The sequence below is a fragment of the Triturus cristatus genome, chromosome 7, assembly GCF_964204655.1.
Source record: "Triturus cristatus chromosome 7, aTriCri1.1, whole genome shotgun sequence".
In the NCBI taxonomy this organism is placed as follows: domain Eukaryota; kingdom Metazoa; phylum Chordata; class Amphibia; order Caudata; family Salamandridae; genus Triturus; species Triturus cristatus.
In genome coordinates this window covers 1,267,924,858-1,267,940,500 of record NC_140590.1, presented here as the reverse complement: position 1 = coordinate 1,267,940,500, position 15,643 = coordinate 1,267,924,858, and the positions used below count along the sequence as shown (strand labels likewise).

Sequence of the window (15,643 nt, the reverse complement as noted above, 5' to 3'; positions counted from 1 at the left end):
GTGCGAATGCTGTTCTGAGCTCCAGCCTTCATGATGAAGTTTAAAAGCTCTCACAAACGCCCTCATCACAGACAGTAAGTGATTACGATTATGAAAGTGGCCCTAGATGTCAATAGAAGTAGATGTCAAAAGAAATACAATTGCGTTTGGCACTTAATTGGGTGTTAATTATTACCCAACTCTATGGTACACGTTTTAATTAAGTTTGGAAAAAAATCATATTGATTTCAACCCTCCAAGGATGGTTGGCTTTCTGCGTCCAGCTGTTTTCATAGGGTGTCTGACTTACTAACCTATTTGATCAGGGTTACATCTGTTGACGGGATCAGTTACAGGCTGACTTTTTAACACACACATTAACACACTGAGCAAACTCACTCGGCTGTCAATCTATGGTCTGGAGGACACGCCCCAAGTGAAGAGGGCACCGGTTCAATGTATAACAAGCATTGGCATAGCCAATAGGTCTCGCCTTTGGGACCTTATAAGTGTTTAGCCATGCAACAGTTGATGTTGTTGCACCAAGGATATTGTGCTGGATAACTAAACACTTATAAGGACCCAAAGGCGAGACCTGTTGGCTATGCAAATGCTTGTCTGATTAGGTGACACCTATTCCTATTGGCGCCAAGTTTGGTTAAAACTGTTCTTTACAAAATTCTTATTCATTTATTCACACACTGACTGCAGCGGGCTCAGAGCAACATGCTGCCCTTGCATTCCCAACACCACATCAGAGATAATGTCCTGCCGGCAGTGCTCGATGAGTCTACAACCCAGCCTGACAAGTCTTGCAGGCACAGTCACTGACAAATCAATGATTGCAGCCTGCAGATCTCTGTTCTCACCCCTTATAACAAGGACCAATGGGATGGATTTAAATGTTGCTATTGCCTTGTCAATACCCACCAGTGGACTACCGTTTTCACAGCACTGTGTGACATTTTTCTCACTTTTTGTGGATCTCCCCTTAGGTGAGTGGGGGGCAGTGGAGTGGGTAGGGGACTAAATGGAAGAGAGACGAGAAAGGGGCAATGGTCCTGGACTAGCAGGCAAAGCTAAGTGAGATAATGAGCCCAGACTCCACCACCGAACAAGGAGGAAGATCTACAGGAAGCTTCTACACCCCTATTTCTCCCCATTTCCCAACCAATCTATTTGATTTGGTTGATTATCAGTGAAGTGGCTAACTGCAGAAGGGGGTGTGATCAACATACAAAGTGCTTCTAGGTCCAGAATTAATTTTGCCCCAGACTCCATCACTCAGCTTTGCCTGAGCTCACATATTTGTTGTATCTCACAGCCAATCCTCAAGATGCCAGACTGTTAGGTAAAATAAGTTTGGCTTGCTACAGACTTTTCACCTAATGTCAACCCACAAAAACATCTACAGCCCTTTACATATGAATACATAAAAATGATCAGCAGTATGCTGTTCAGAATCACCACATTACTGAGTAAGAAAAGAAAGCATATATATCTGTCACAAGTCATAGCTTCTTAAGTCAAAATCAACCTAGCCCCACAGCGATCTGGTGGAAGACCAGAAAATACTGAAGCACTAGTTTCTACTGCTGAAACAGCAGCAAGCAGAAGCTACGATGTGAGACAGTGAGTGTGTGTAGTGGTATGAACAGCTGTGACCAACAGGGAAAGAGAAGTCACAGGAACAGCACAATTGGAAAGGTGAATTTCGAGAGCAGTTCAAGGCGACCAAGCTGAAAGGTTTTTGGGGTGGGGGAAAAGGTAATGAATTTAATCTTTCTTAGAAAAGAACTGAAGAGAGTGAAGTGAAGAACCACAAGAGGATGAGAGCTATTCTGCTGTACCCAATCAAACTCCAGTAATGGCAGGTGAATCCTCAAGTGAAATCCCTAAAATGATTCCACACCAGAAGTAACCTGATGGCACAGACAAACCTGCTGTAAATTCATCTTACTATAGAATTCCTGTACTCAACATGATGCCTGCATTAATACACAAAAGCCAAGAGAAGACTTATATCCAACACACAAAGGTGGAGCCCTGGTGTGGGTCCATATGAAGACGCCTCAGGACACACAAAACAGTTATCTAAATGCCTTTGTCGCAAACTTATCAAAGTACCTTGATTGTTTTAGTCGAAATAGCAATACAATAAAAAATGCATTATAATTGATGATGTGCAAAATGACTAATAGTTGTTGCAATGTAAATATAGAAACTCCATTCAACACAATTATATAAATACAATTCATTAAAAAAAAAATCTAATAAGACAATCTTGATTTAAAACCCCAATTTCATGATCTACCCACAGAGATTAAAACACTAACCTAATATAACAGTTACTCATAATTTAACTGTGTACATTCATGCTGTTTGTAAGGAACTTTCTAGAGTCAGAAAAGCTGCCAGAAGAAAAATACATTTTGTACACTTCAGCAGCCAAATAATCCTGGCTCATCTCAAATGAGATCTTAATGCTTTCCATGCTGAGTAAATATATGCTGCTACTGCAAGGTACATTTCCCTTGAGTCCCTCCTGTGACAAAGTTCGAGGGCTTCCTTGTAGCACTGTGTGTTATATTTTAGAAACAAGCGACAGAAAAAGTACCTTCTGTGTAGCAAGGTGTTGGTACATTGAAGCATGAAATAAGCTATTGTCTGTAAGTCTCCCAGGGCTCAGTTACAGATGTCTGAAATGTTGTCCACAGACCTCGACCATTTTTTTGTGACCGACAATACCTGCTAAGTACCAAGCTCAAACGTATCGAGAAATCAAGGTGTTCATTGAAGGCAAAGAGGATAAGCTAGGGATAGCAGGAGAAACTAAGGAAGGTAACAGACAATAGAGGTTTCCCCACAGAAAAAGAGCACAAATAATCTGATGGACACAGGCCATTGTGTCACAATTGGAGCTCAGAAGAACAAGAAACAAGATAATAATGTCAATACAATTGTGGTCACTAATGCAATGCCACTGGAACAGAGGTCTCATTCCCCTCACAGAGAATCAACACTTTATCTCCCAAAGTCAAGCATTGTTTCAAATTACAACTCCTGACCATTAACTTTATAGCTAATGTGATGCTTCCCCATGCCTCTGGAATGACGCTTAACAATGTTGCCCAGATTTTGGACTCTTTTTCGATAATATATGAGTATACCACAACAAAATAACTTTCGTAGGAGAACACCCTGAACACAATTTGGCAAACTGTTGGAAAGCACCGAAGAACGATGAAATTGTGTAAATCCGCTAGACAAATGAGTTTAAAACGATATGAGCAAGGGTTTGCCTAAGCACATCCAGAACCATAAAACATGGCAAAAAGTAAGGTTTAAAAAAGACAATACTAACTAAAATAAGACTGTTTGAACTTCCCAAACATTATAGAATTTTTAAACTGTCAAATGTGTTGAGGGGGGGAGGGGTGTTGGGGGGGGGGCAATTTAACAAACAGGAAATCAACATCACCAAACCGATACCTCCCCCTTCATTACAATTTTAACATTAAAACTGAAATCGATCGTAAGCACAGTGAGGTCTAAAATGTAGGGACCAGCCAGCAGATGTCATTGATGATGCGTTTTACATTAAACAATGCGATTTATGAGCAGTTTCGTAAACATACCAAAGCTAGACATGGCCAAATTTTAGACAGGAACTAAACTGACAGCCAGCTACGAATTTTAACACCTAAACATTCTGCGTGAGAAATGAATGCTTGAATGGAAAAGCAATGTTAATACAAAGCCAAATTGCACAAATTCAAGAGAGTAGGGTATGGGTCGGGTCCTAGCGTGTAAAATGCTTTAAAAAACAAGCATTTGCAATGCAATAGGTCTCGCATTTACGCGATTTTAAGCTATTGGCACTGTAAATGACGCCTTTTATTTAGGTTTAAAAAACAAAACCATAAATAAAAGGCGTTGACATTTACAATGCCAATAGCTTAAACTTGCGTAAATGCGAGACCTATTGCATTGCAAATGCTTGTTTTGCATAGCATATAACATCCAACATAGTAAATGGATAGCACCTGTATGTTGCTCGATTGGCAAGACACTACCAATCAGCCTTAAGAGTTTTGAGGGCGGATACTGGAGAGGTATACGTATTTGGCATATCCAGATTCCCTCTGTCCATGTGATACCAGATGAAGAAATTGTCTAATAGAAATGGTAAGCATGGTTACTAAAACTTCTTTATCCTAGATAACTACTAGAGTTGGCAATTTTTTTTTTTTACGAAGCACTTTAGTTCGTACAGCCACAAATTTTATATAAAATGTATAAGGATATATTTAAATTATGAAACTGAATTTTATATTGATTTTTAATATGGTGGTTTTAACGCAATGTGATGGTTATACATTTATCATAATGTGTTCTTGTTATAGTAGTGCAAAACTCACGTGTTTATGCTTTATGAGGTTTGGCGCCGAATACATTTGTTTTGGAAAAGGCAGACGCCAACAATAACAGCGCTTCATCAATTATGGCACTCCTAATGGCCTAATCCCAAATACAATTTTCCCCGTAGTCGTTTAGTACACAGAAGTAAGTGATAGTTAAGCTGGGAAATAAGAAAGTCTCTGACACCGACAATACAACTAATACCACTTGAGAAAAGAAAGGCGATACGAGGCGCACGTCTTTTAACAGAGATGATTCAACTTCTGATAAAATGTCTTGTGGGGGCTTCATGCTAATTATACCAAGAAGAGATGGAACTTGATAGTGAATAAGTAAATCATGAAACCAGGCGTTTAATACCGCCGCTTGGTAACGAAGAGGAGTATAAACCACCAAATATAGTTTCTAAATTTAAGGAAATGAGGAATATTGCATAATTGTAGAAAATGCATTTGCAAAACAAAATAAACAAGCAGCCGTGCGGCTGCGAAAGTGAAAGTAATCGCGGTAAAGCGCGGCGCCCGCGCACATGCACTGTAGCTCTAGGCTGGCCTGGTAGCACTTATTGGAGCCCTCACAAAATGTCTCGCCAGACCAGTGCATGCACTGGGTCAGGTGAGACCTAAAAATCATATTATCGTGTCTGACTCACTCTGAACGTAAGTGTGCAGTTAGGTGGTAATTTACATTTGCGACTGGCTGTCTCAATTCTAACGTGAACATCAATGCATGCCGGTAAATGCTGCCCAAATTCACAACGTAATGAAGCAGTGGGACATTTTGAAATAGAAAGTATTAAAAGGTCATTGGCAAAACTAAAAGACTGAAGGAAAATATGGATAACAATCTATTTATGCGCTCAAAAAGTGTCCTGGATTCAATGGTCACATTCAACAGAACGCTCTTACAAACTCAGATGGAAAGAGCTGGTGGAAAGACGAAGGTGGCAAGCCACTTTCAGATTATTATTTACGGGTAAAATATCCAGAAATTTAAGATATGAATTCGTTTCTACATTCACTCATTTTTCTTTGCATTTCGGCGCTTAATTCACACACTAGCGCAGAGCAAAGGGGACACAAACAGGTTTCTGACTACTCAGAAGGTGTTATTGTACAGTTCCAAAAGGAGGTACACAAATGTTTAGGATACTCTTCATCAAAACCATCATTGCTGAAGAAAACAAGCATTGGCCGCGCGGCCGTGAAAGTGACACAGCCGCGCGGCTCACGAAAGTGAAAGTGATCGCATCGCGATCAAGCACTGCGAAGGAAAGAAACATGGCGGCTGCACGCGTGCACCCTCATGTGCACGCAAGCTTTAGGCCACAGGCAGCACTTAGAAAATCCCACATACAAAATGTCTCTCCGAGCCAGCGCATGCGCTGGGCTCAGCGAGACCTAAAAACGCCTCTAGTGAGTGCGGCCTGGGCTCTCTGTGAAGGGCAGCGTCAAGGATATTCAAGTTGAAATGTCCTCTTTTCTTGTTTACAAAGAAAATAATAAACGCAGTAAATTTTTGATGCCACTGGGACATAAAACATTTTCCAATCTCCCTAATGTGTTCCTGGCAGAAAACCAGACAAGTTGCATTGGAAGCTTTGTAAATGAAAGCCAGCTAATGAGCCGGCTGCGCCCAATCAATGCGCCTAGCTGAAGTGCGGCCTTTCCGGGGACATGGGCGTCACAGCGTGGAAAGTGCAGAGCAGTGGTGGCTTATCTCAGACGGATGTGAGCATGGCGGGCGCAGGGCTCGGCTCGGCAATGAGCGAGGTACGCCTTTGAGGTAACACACAGTGTATCTGTAAAGGGCACGTTCATCCCTAGTTGGTATGCCTAATACATTAGGCTATCTTGATCTACCTTTTCGCACCTCTAGGACCTTTGGTATTACAGAAGGGAGGCCAGTGGCATAACGCAAAAGGATGCCCCCATGCAGAATGTGATGAGGGGCATGAGTCCCTCATATGTCATAGGTAGTCATTTGCCTTACCCTGAATAGGGGCCCTTAAAGGGATGAGGGACCCTTGAATCGCCCCAGGAAGGGCCAGCAGAGGACTGTGGTGCCCCCTCTCTGATTCTGACTGTGGGGCTCCTTTGTCATCTGTTGTTGTCAGGGCACCTTCTCAATAAGCAGCAGAACCTCTGCCTTGAACAAGCCGGTAGGGTCAAAACGCTGGTCTGCCGTTCAATGCTCCGCAAGTTCATGTCTGCACTGGAGAAGCACATCTTATATGCAAGAGAGTACACTGCCCAGTTTCATCTGTCGCAGGCAGGAACAGTTCACCACTTTACTTAATTCAGCCCCAGATGTGTAATGTTACCCAACTAAACGGTGTTCACTTTATCACTCACGTCATCGAGGGGACGGCGCGGGAGGTCCAGGTAGGGGAGAGCACTGCCAGCTGCCGCGAGCTCCTGCCTGCCCTCGGTAAAGCGCATCGCAGGATGCGCATTTGCATGACAGCTGCCATGCTTAACGAGACTTAAACGAGAGACTGGACAGGTCAGGCAAAAAAGACTGCAAATCCACTCAGCCAATCAGAGAAGAAGACAAGCATTTACAAATGCAATAGGACTCGTATTTACGCGAGCCCTATTGCATTGTAAACAAAACTGCGGTCGTGCAAGAAGGCAAGAACGGGAGTGGGTGGGGGGGTTGTGGTGGGCAGTGAAGTGACGGACTGCGGGAGGGAACGGGGAGTGGCAGGGGAACAGAACTTTTTTGAAAGTAAAGGGGCCGATAGCCATGGAGGGACAAAAATGACGTCATGGCCGTCAGGAGGCGGGACTAACTTGCCGAACACCAATCAGAATGCGGCATTTACGATTTCGGCCAATTAAAAAGATAGCGGGAAAGTGGGAGGAGCTTCCCCCACTATACTGTATACAGCATCTCTCGACGAGACAGCGCATGCGCTGCCTAGGTCGAGACCTAAAAAGGCACAATTCTCAAACAGAGACAAAGTGGCTTTTCAGAGGCAATGGGCAGCCTAGAAATCACTGTATTCCCTCATTGAGGCAATAGACCGACATTCCTAATAAAATGGGGATAGGGCTGGGTAGAAGTCAATCAGGTTTTGCAATGTACAAATCTACTTGTACGAAAATGTACGCTAATCCCTGTTTTCAAAGCATCCCTTTTTACTCAGTTTGGCAAATCTGAAATTAGCTTTTCATATTTGGAAAGGTCTGAAAAAATGGCTATTTTTTATTCTTTGCTGTCCTGTTTTTTAAACAGGACAGCATACCTGCCCTACCAGTCTACCCTTGGCCTTACCTAAATGATTGTTTCTTCCCTAGAGCCATGCACCGTTCCAGCGTTCCGTTCCTGTCCATCTAGGTTCATATTCTCCAGTGCCTAATTTGAGCCAGTGGTTGCAGGTGGGGCCCATCGTCACTCATTTTTAGGGACCATCACCTATTTTTCTTCATCTGAATTTAACCCAGAATAAGAGAAAGAAAAGCACAAAAGGGGAAAGACGGAGGAAGCAACAAGGGAAAATGGTGACAAAGGGAGAAAGCAGGGATGAAAAAGAACATGAATTAGAGAGATACATTGGTGGGAATGGAGAAGGCATGAGGTGAAATCAAAATATGTGCCCTTAGTATTTGGCACCCGACCTTTGTTAGCACCGTCGGCGAACTTTTGAGCAAAACTTAGAGCCATAGAACTAAAGGCCAGATGTACAAAAAAGTCAGTTTGTTATTTCCGAATTGCGCATTTTTGTGATTTACAATTAGGAAATCGCAAACAGCTATGTACAACAGTATCTCAGACATTGTTTGCGATTCCCAGTGGGTCACAAATGGACCTGCCTCATCAATATTCATGAGGCAGTTTGCAATTTGCAGCCCACTGGGAATGGCTACTACAATCACAGGGATGGTGGTTGGCTGGGTCAGCAGGCCCTTAAATTAAAACGGGCTGCATTACAAAAATCGAAATGAAAAATTTTCTTTTCACTTACTAAGAATAGGCAGTAGTGCTCCTAAAAAAATGTTTTCACCCACATTCACGAAGGAGAAGGGGTCTCTTGATGACCCTTACTGTTTGTGAATGGATTACCGCCTCCTCCACGGAGTCGGTAAACTATGAATGTTTTGCGACCACATTTTGGTCGCAAAACATTCATAGCTACAAGTGCTATTTGGTATTAGGAAGAGACGTCCTAAACACGTCTCTTCCTGATACCAAATTGCAAAATCAGAATGCGATTTGGCCACAATTTACAGAGTCTTATTTTGCCTTTTGTATATGGCAAAATGCATGTCACCGGTCGCAAAACGGCCCCATGGGCTGTTTTGCTTCTGGTAAAATGTTTCGTACATCTGCCCCTTATGCCTTTACACATCAAGCAAGGGCAGTGACTCCCTTAGGGTGTAGGGGCGTTGCTCAACTCATATTTTGCCCCCTCGACCCACAATTACGTGCACTGTTATTTGTATTTCACTAACAGTGAAAAAACGAGCTGTGGCACTGGCAGTATGTAGAAGAGGCCTAAAGATTGGGGCTTATTTTGACCGACAGACTCTGGTAGTGACATTAGCCAGAAAACACCTGGGACCAAGTGCACATGCCGGGTTGGACTGCTGCCTTTCTCCAGCCAGCCCGACATGCGCACTAGAGGTGCCTCTACCTACCCGTTAGTGAGCCGAGGGGGTGACTCAAAGTTGCATCTTCGAATCTCAAAAATGAAGGGTGAGGTCCTCTGCCAATCCAGGTACTGATGTAACAGCAGGTGCAGGGCTAGGATTGGCTAAGCTTAGAAGGTAAAGCAGCGAAGGTGGGGGGAGGCTGTCCGTCCCCCATTTTTGTACGATTGGAGCCAGAGACAGTCGCTGGTGATTGCAACCAACTCCCGCCTGCCTAGCTCAAAGGACGAACTGAGAGGCCCTCACAGGGAGAGCTGCTGCTGTAAAAGAACTTCAGCAATACTTCAGCAATACTATTGGCAGACATTTCTTTTTCGGTGGATTAACAATTTGACCAAGTTGCACCCGCTTAGAGTGAAGAATATGAAGCCTGAAAGAAACAAAGCGCTGCAGCCCCACCAGTGACCTTTCCATCGGACAGCCCACAGCCAGGACTTGGATCTGTTATTTACATGGAATGGTATCATTCATGGGAATGGAGATAACTTGCAGTGTGCTGAGTTATGAACCTGCTGTGTTTATGTTTTGAAGGATCCGACAGCCTGCAGTCTTCTAACTTGAACTGGTGAGGCATTTGAACTGCAGGGCGCTGCTGGGTGTGAATTTCTGATGCCGGTGAGTTTGAACTGGCAGTGACCAAGCAGCAGCATGAGGCATGGAGAAGTTTAATTGGCAGCAGAAAACCACTGTGGTGAGTGTATTTCGTGCTGCTAACAGTCAGCCATAAGCATGTGAAGGGCTGCTCCATGTCTTCATACCGGCAGGGGGCGCGTGTACCTAAGTAATTGCAGAGCACTTGCCCCCTTACTGTCCCTGGGCCAAGAGTTGATGCAGCATTTGAATGGGCCACCGCGGCATTTGAATTTGCCCCAAGGCCGTGACTGCCCAGCAAATCTCCAGCCGCGAGTGTCTGGTGATGCATGAGTGTCTAGTGAGGTTGAGAGTGTCAGTTGGAGGGTGTGGGCTGAGCAGGAAGGAGGCTGCTCCTGGTGGGGCTATACTTAGGCTTAGCTATCTACTTACCCACCTGCAACAAAGATCTAATAAACCTTCTTGTAACCTACACTACAGCCACTGGACTTCCTTTGCAACACATTTCCATATTCTAGTGCTGTTCATAGAAGACTCAGGTAAGTATTTAAAACCCCCATATGCTATAGCATTTAATACATTCATTATTAACTACATTTTTTGTAATGTATAATTTAGATAGCGCTTCGTATTCCTGATGAGCCTGCAAAGCACTCTGATTCACCTTTGGTCCCCAGGGGCCATTTCACAGTGCATGGTTGATGTAGGGGTCTGGATGGATTGCAGATTAGCCTATGTGGGAGGAATCCCTTTTAGTGTGTGAGGATCTAAGAGACACTTCTATCGTGGTGCAGTGAACTTGGAGCGGTGGCTAGGCATGAGGGGACACAGAAAGTTGTGAAAATTGAATTGATAGGATTGTGCTTGTGGGTCTAGCACAGCTGCCAGTAGGCCACGTGTTCGAAGGAATAATTTTCTCAATGCTGAACAACTTTTTATGCTGTGCTGGATGTTGTATTGATTGGTTACAATTATATATGAGCCGGACCCAGTTGTGTCTATGCCGGCAGATTTCCCTGCAAAAACTTACCATGGTTTTTCAGTGTGGTGAAATAAAACGTGACAAGTAGTGTAAATAATGTTTTTTTTCTGATTCAGAAGTCTTATTTATTTAAAATTGTATTGAGCTTTCCTTTTACAAGGAGGAGTATGTTGATGTGGATGCCACAAGCATGTCCAAGATTAGATGTTCTATCTTGTAGCTAGAGCACACATGTAAACTGTATCTGGTTTATCGAGACTGGACTGACACCGCTCTGGATTAACTGTCTTTACTCGATGACAAGGTGTGGGCAGTAAAGGTATAGGCAAGGGGATTATTTTGGCCCTAAGCTATACACAAGCTGGTTTCTATGATCTTTACCTCTTTATTCTAATGTCTCAGGTTAATGTTGACCCTCCCTTCACTCTCTTATGTCTTCCTATTCATTATGAGAATGATGTGCCCCGCTGCAGCAAGCCTTATCAACCCTTTTACATTCGAGTCAGAAAACATCTGATAGAGGTTCCAATATTGCAGCTGCTATGTTATTATCATACGAAATCTCTCTATTGATGGCTGAACTGTTAATTGTTTTATCAACGTTCTTGCTTCCTCAAATATCCTTGAAAATGCACCATTTTCCCTCTCTTTTTTAAAACATGTCTGTGGGGAGGGGAAGCCCCCTGAATCACAGCAAATGAGGGCGATCCTTATGGTGGGCGGGGCTCGCTCGCTATGCGCGCCACCGGGCACGCATACAGAAGTTTTAAGCCTCGCCACTTTCAAATTTAACCAGCCGCCACTGACATTAAGCCCCGGGATTCCTCTACAAAAAAACAAAAAATACACGTATAACCATGCTGGTGATGAGGACGTTTGAAGTCGGTGATAGAAGCTGTTTTCCAGTAGGGTTCGCGGCTTGGCAAGGCCTGCACAGCCCGTGCAGGTGAAAATCAATAGACCTGCATCCAGGGTGGCTTTAGCTACCCAAAGCAGGAAGTACTAGACAATTTAAAAAAATACTAATTTTCCAACCTCGTGTGCTGTACTTCATTGAGTCACTAGATGGCAGACCATGCCTGTTTATTTTTTCTGTCTCCTTTCCAGGCATTACTAGCTTTTGGCTCTCTAGCTTTTTTTTTATCAGCGCTTGGCTGAAAATCAATGTTTGTGAGGTAAGGGAGGTGAATTCCACTCTGAAACAGAACTTGCTGCTTCCTGAATCCTCACTGGTGAAGGGTCTTCTGGAGTACTTTATCCATACATGCCAACATTTTAGAAGAGGAAAGTGGGAGATTTAAACAAAAAATAATTGGGAGAATGTATTTTCCCCATTGACTTCTATTGAAGCAGAGGCAATTTCAAACGGGGACAGCCAAAATAAAGGCATTTTTGGCTTAAAAAATGAGGATTCTCACGTCTGAATCGAGTCTATTGACATGCATGTTTAGCCAGTGCAGGAAGACTTAGTGGCCGTGGTGTAGAAGACTCTAAATATCTGGGGGGAACTGGAACAGCCTTAAGGACTGTCGAGTGACCCTATACAAATTGCCTGTGGTCCGTGAGCCACAAACTCTGATAAACGTATACAATCACATAGTTTTTAAGTGAAATGGAAAAGTAAGCACGTAGTCACAGGTTGCAAGTATGCTTTATTGATACATAGATTCTGCAAAGTAATTGAATCAAATGTGTTTAGGGTTCAGGGTTGGGTAAAGGTAAAGAGAGGTAAGGGGTTTTAGGGTTCAGGGGCAAGTGGAGGTAAAGGGAGTTAAGATTTTATTAGGGTTCGGTTGTGGGTAGAGGTAAAGGGTAGTTAGGGTTCAGGAGTAAGTAGGGGGAAAGGGTTTTTAGGGTTCAGGGGCAGGTAGGAGTAAAGGGTGGTAAAGGGCTTTTTATGGTTGAGGGGTGGGTAGAGGTAAGGGGTTTTATGGTTAGGCAATTGTAGAGGTAATAGGAAGTAAGGGTTTTTTAGAGTTCAGGTGTGGTGTGGGTAGAGGTAAAGGGAGGTATGGGTTTTGGGGATGAGGGGCAAATAGAGGTAGGGAGGCAAGGGATTTTTAGGGTTCACGGGAGGGACAAGATGAAGGTGGTAAGGGGTTTAAAAAAGGGGGGAGTCGAGGTTTGGGAGGGTTACACCCAAAAACCGAAAAATAACAAAATATAATAGTGAGGGGTTTGTGTTTACGTCCTTATAAAAAGATGATCGACAATGTTTCACCTTGGACATTTTTAACTAGTATTAGACAAAAAATAACCTCAACAGCACAGCAGAGTTTCATATTCATACAGCAAAAACAATGGGAGATGTAGTGCCCTAAATCTGCTGGAGATTTTTGGGATGATATTTTTGCATTTCTATGCAGGCATCTGCAGAGCAGGAAACAAAATTATTAGACACCAAATACAGCTGAAAACCCGGTCTTCATAGCTCAAGACCATGTTTTCTTACATGATAGTTGCATTATTTACATGCCAGATATTTGGACAGCAAAACCTTTGGAGATGTTATGCCCTAAAACTGCTGGAGAGGTTTGGGATTATTTTTTTTGCATTTCTATGCAGGCATTTGCAGAGGAGGAAACAGCATGACTAGACACCGAAGCCAGCTGGAAAACAGGTCTCCATAGCCCAAGAGCATGTGTTGCTACATAAATTATTGACGGCCACGCATTCTAAAATGTATGTGTGAATGGATGCCTGCTCATTTGTTTTGCAATTATTTTTATAGTGCTGAATAGGGTTGCCACCTGGCTATCTTTTTTTACCAGCATGACCAGTATTGTAATGTCCTAGCTAGAACAAAAACTAGGAAAAACACATACATCTGATATTTTTTCCTAGTCTTAGTACATCCTTCAAATAATCAATATAAGAACGCACTTTAGAATGCTCTAGAGCTGACGTAATGATCCCTGACCGCTAATAAAAGTAACCAAAGACAGAAAGCTACGTTACAAATAACTAAAATATTTCTACTTGAGTTTCATGTCCGGGCTTATGCAGAATCTTTAAAACATGAACAAATAGCCAGTCTTTTTGTCTGGGACAGGTGGCAACTAGTGTTGCCACCTGGCTGTTTTTCTTTTTACCTGAATGACCAACATTTTAATGTCCCAGCCGGTACAAATTTTAGGGAAAACGTCCAAAAGCTGATATTTTTTCCTCTTATCAGTGCTTACTAAAAACAGTCTGCATTAGAAGAATGCACTTGAAATGTGATCTAGGGCTACCCTAATGACCCCTGTTTGATAATTAAAGTTGACAAAGTAAGAAAGGCCATGTTAAGAATGAAAACAGACAATTTAATGTAAAGTTCCATTAAGTTATCATCAGTGCTTAATTTGTAAAAAGAATAAGTGCCGATGGCCAAAGTTTTGGTCCGAAGCCCACAGTCTGTCGTAAATGTCAGGGGTGTGGCATTTCAAGTCTATGTAGTCTTGATTCCACCTCATGACTCATCCACACCAGACTCTCCCCAACCCTTTATCTCACTATTGCAGTGTCTTTTTCATCCCTGCTTTCTTATTTGCCATGGCTTATCTTATTTCTCTTCCTTGTTTTTAACCACTTTTGTGCTTTTCTCTCTCTTGCTCTGGGTCAAAGTCTGTTGAGGAAAAATAAGTACTGGTCCCTAAAAATAAGTGTAGGTGGGCCCTAATTGCAAATACCAGCTCAAATTAAGCACTGGGTATCATTTCCGGGCTGTTGCAGGCACTTAAAAACTAGTGGCTGGTATTGCAAACCTAGCTCTAAAAGGGCTGAAGGAGAGAAAGATGGTCCCCAGCAACACACCTGGCCGCAACCTTTCTAGCATACCAGGAAAACTCCCATTGCTCGATAAGTCTAACACACCCTCCCCTCTTTCCACTTCCTTTTTAGGTCTCGCCTAGCGAAAGCAGCGCATGCGATGCCCTCGCTATTGCAGGTACCTTTTGGTATCGATTCTCCGAAAGCCTTACATGCACGCGCAGGGATGGACAAAGATGGCTGCTCTCGCCATTTGTCCAAACCTAACAGCATGCGCGTGCATGTAAGGACAGTGGACAGCTCGCCGCCATCTTGCAAGCTTTCACTTTAAACACGGCGTGCCTTCACTTTAAACGCAGTTTAAAGTGAAAGCACGCCGCCATGCGCGCACGCGCGTGCCCTGCGCGCCAGCCCGGGTGACCGCCCTTGTTTAATTGAGATTTGGAGTGGATCGCAAAAAAACATTTTGTTCCCGGTCGCTTCACAGTTTTAGAGCAGTTTTAGTGCATAGAAAAACGCTCATTTGAGGTCGCAGGCCGTTTGCTGACCGCAAAAGGGTTTTGTGCATCGGACCCTATGTCCCGTAAACACGGGAGAGGCGCAGGCAGAGAAGATATCAAGCCCTCAGCTAACAGGTGTTGCTATGCCCTACGTCCCTTTTTATACACACACGCAAATGACTGGAGGCGGAAGACAGGTCCGGGCTCTTAACTCGTTACTGATTTCTCTGGCAAATAAAGCAGCAGCTGCTGGTCCAGGCGGAGCCTCGGCGCCGAGAAGAAGGTGATCTCTGTGTAGTAATCAAGACCATTCAGTAGTGATGATTTAGGTAGGTTTATTGGAAGATGGTACAGGATCACAGGTAGATTAGATTAAGACAGTATAAAGACCAAGTCTAGATCAAATAAAGACCCCACCAGGAGCAGCCAGCAGGCAGCTCAGCCCCAGTCAACTGACATTACTCACTGGAGATTCCCAACATTCTGACTGCATCATCACATGAACATTCCACTGGTGGTAGACTGGCATTGCATCAACATTAGCAGGATATAACACTCTGCATGGGGCAGGGTGCTTTCATGGAGCCCTCCGCCAGCCCGGTCTGCTTCCTGACGAGCGCGGTATTCTTTTTACTGCTCGGTAAGACACGTCTAAATTACTTTTTGTTTTTTATACATGAGGGAAATTAAGTGTGACTTGGATTATGTTAAATTATTTGAAGAATTATACATTACGGATTAAGGGTTTGCTACACTGAACATGA

General features: G+C 43.4%; 1 protein-coding gene across 1 annotated transcript in view; it reads right to left on the bottom strand.

Moving 5' to 3' along the window:
- Nucleotides 1-15,643, bottom strand: part of DOC2A (double C2 domain alpha) — a 930,537-nt gene that overhangs the window by 29,533 nt on the left and 885,361 nt on the right. The gene's annotated exons all lie outside the window — the stretch shown is intronic.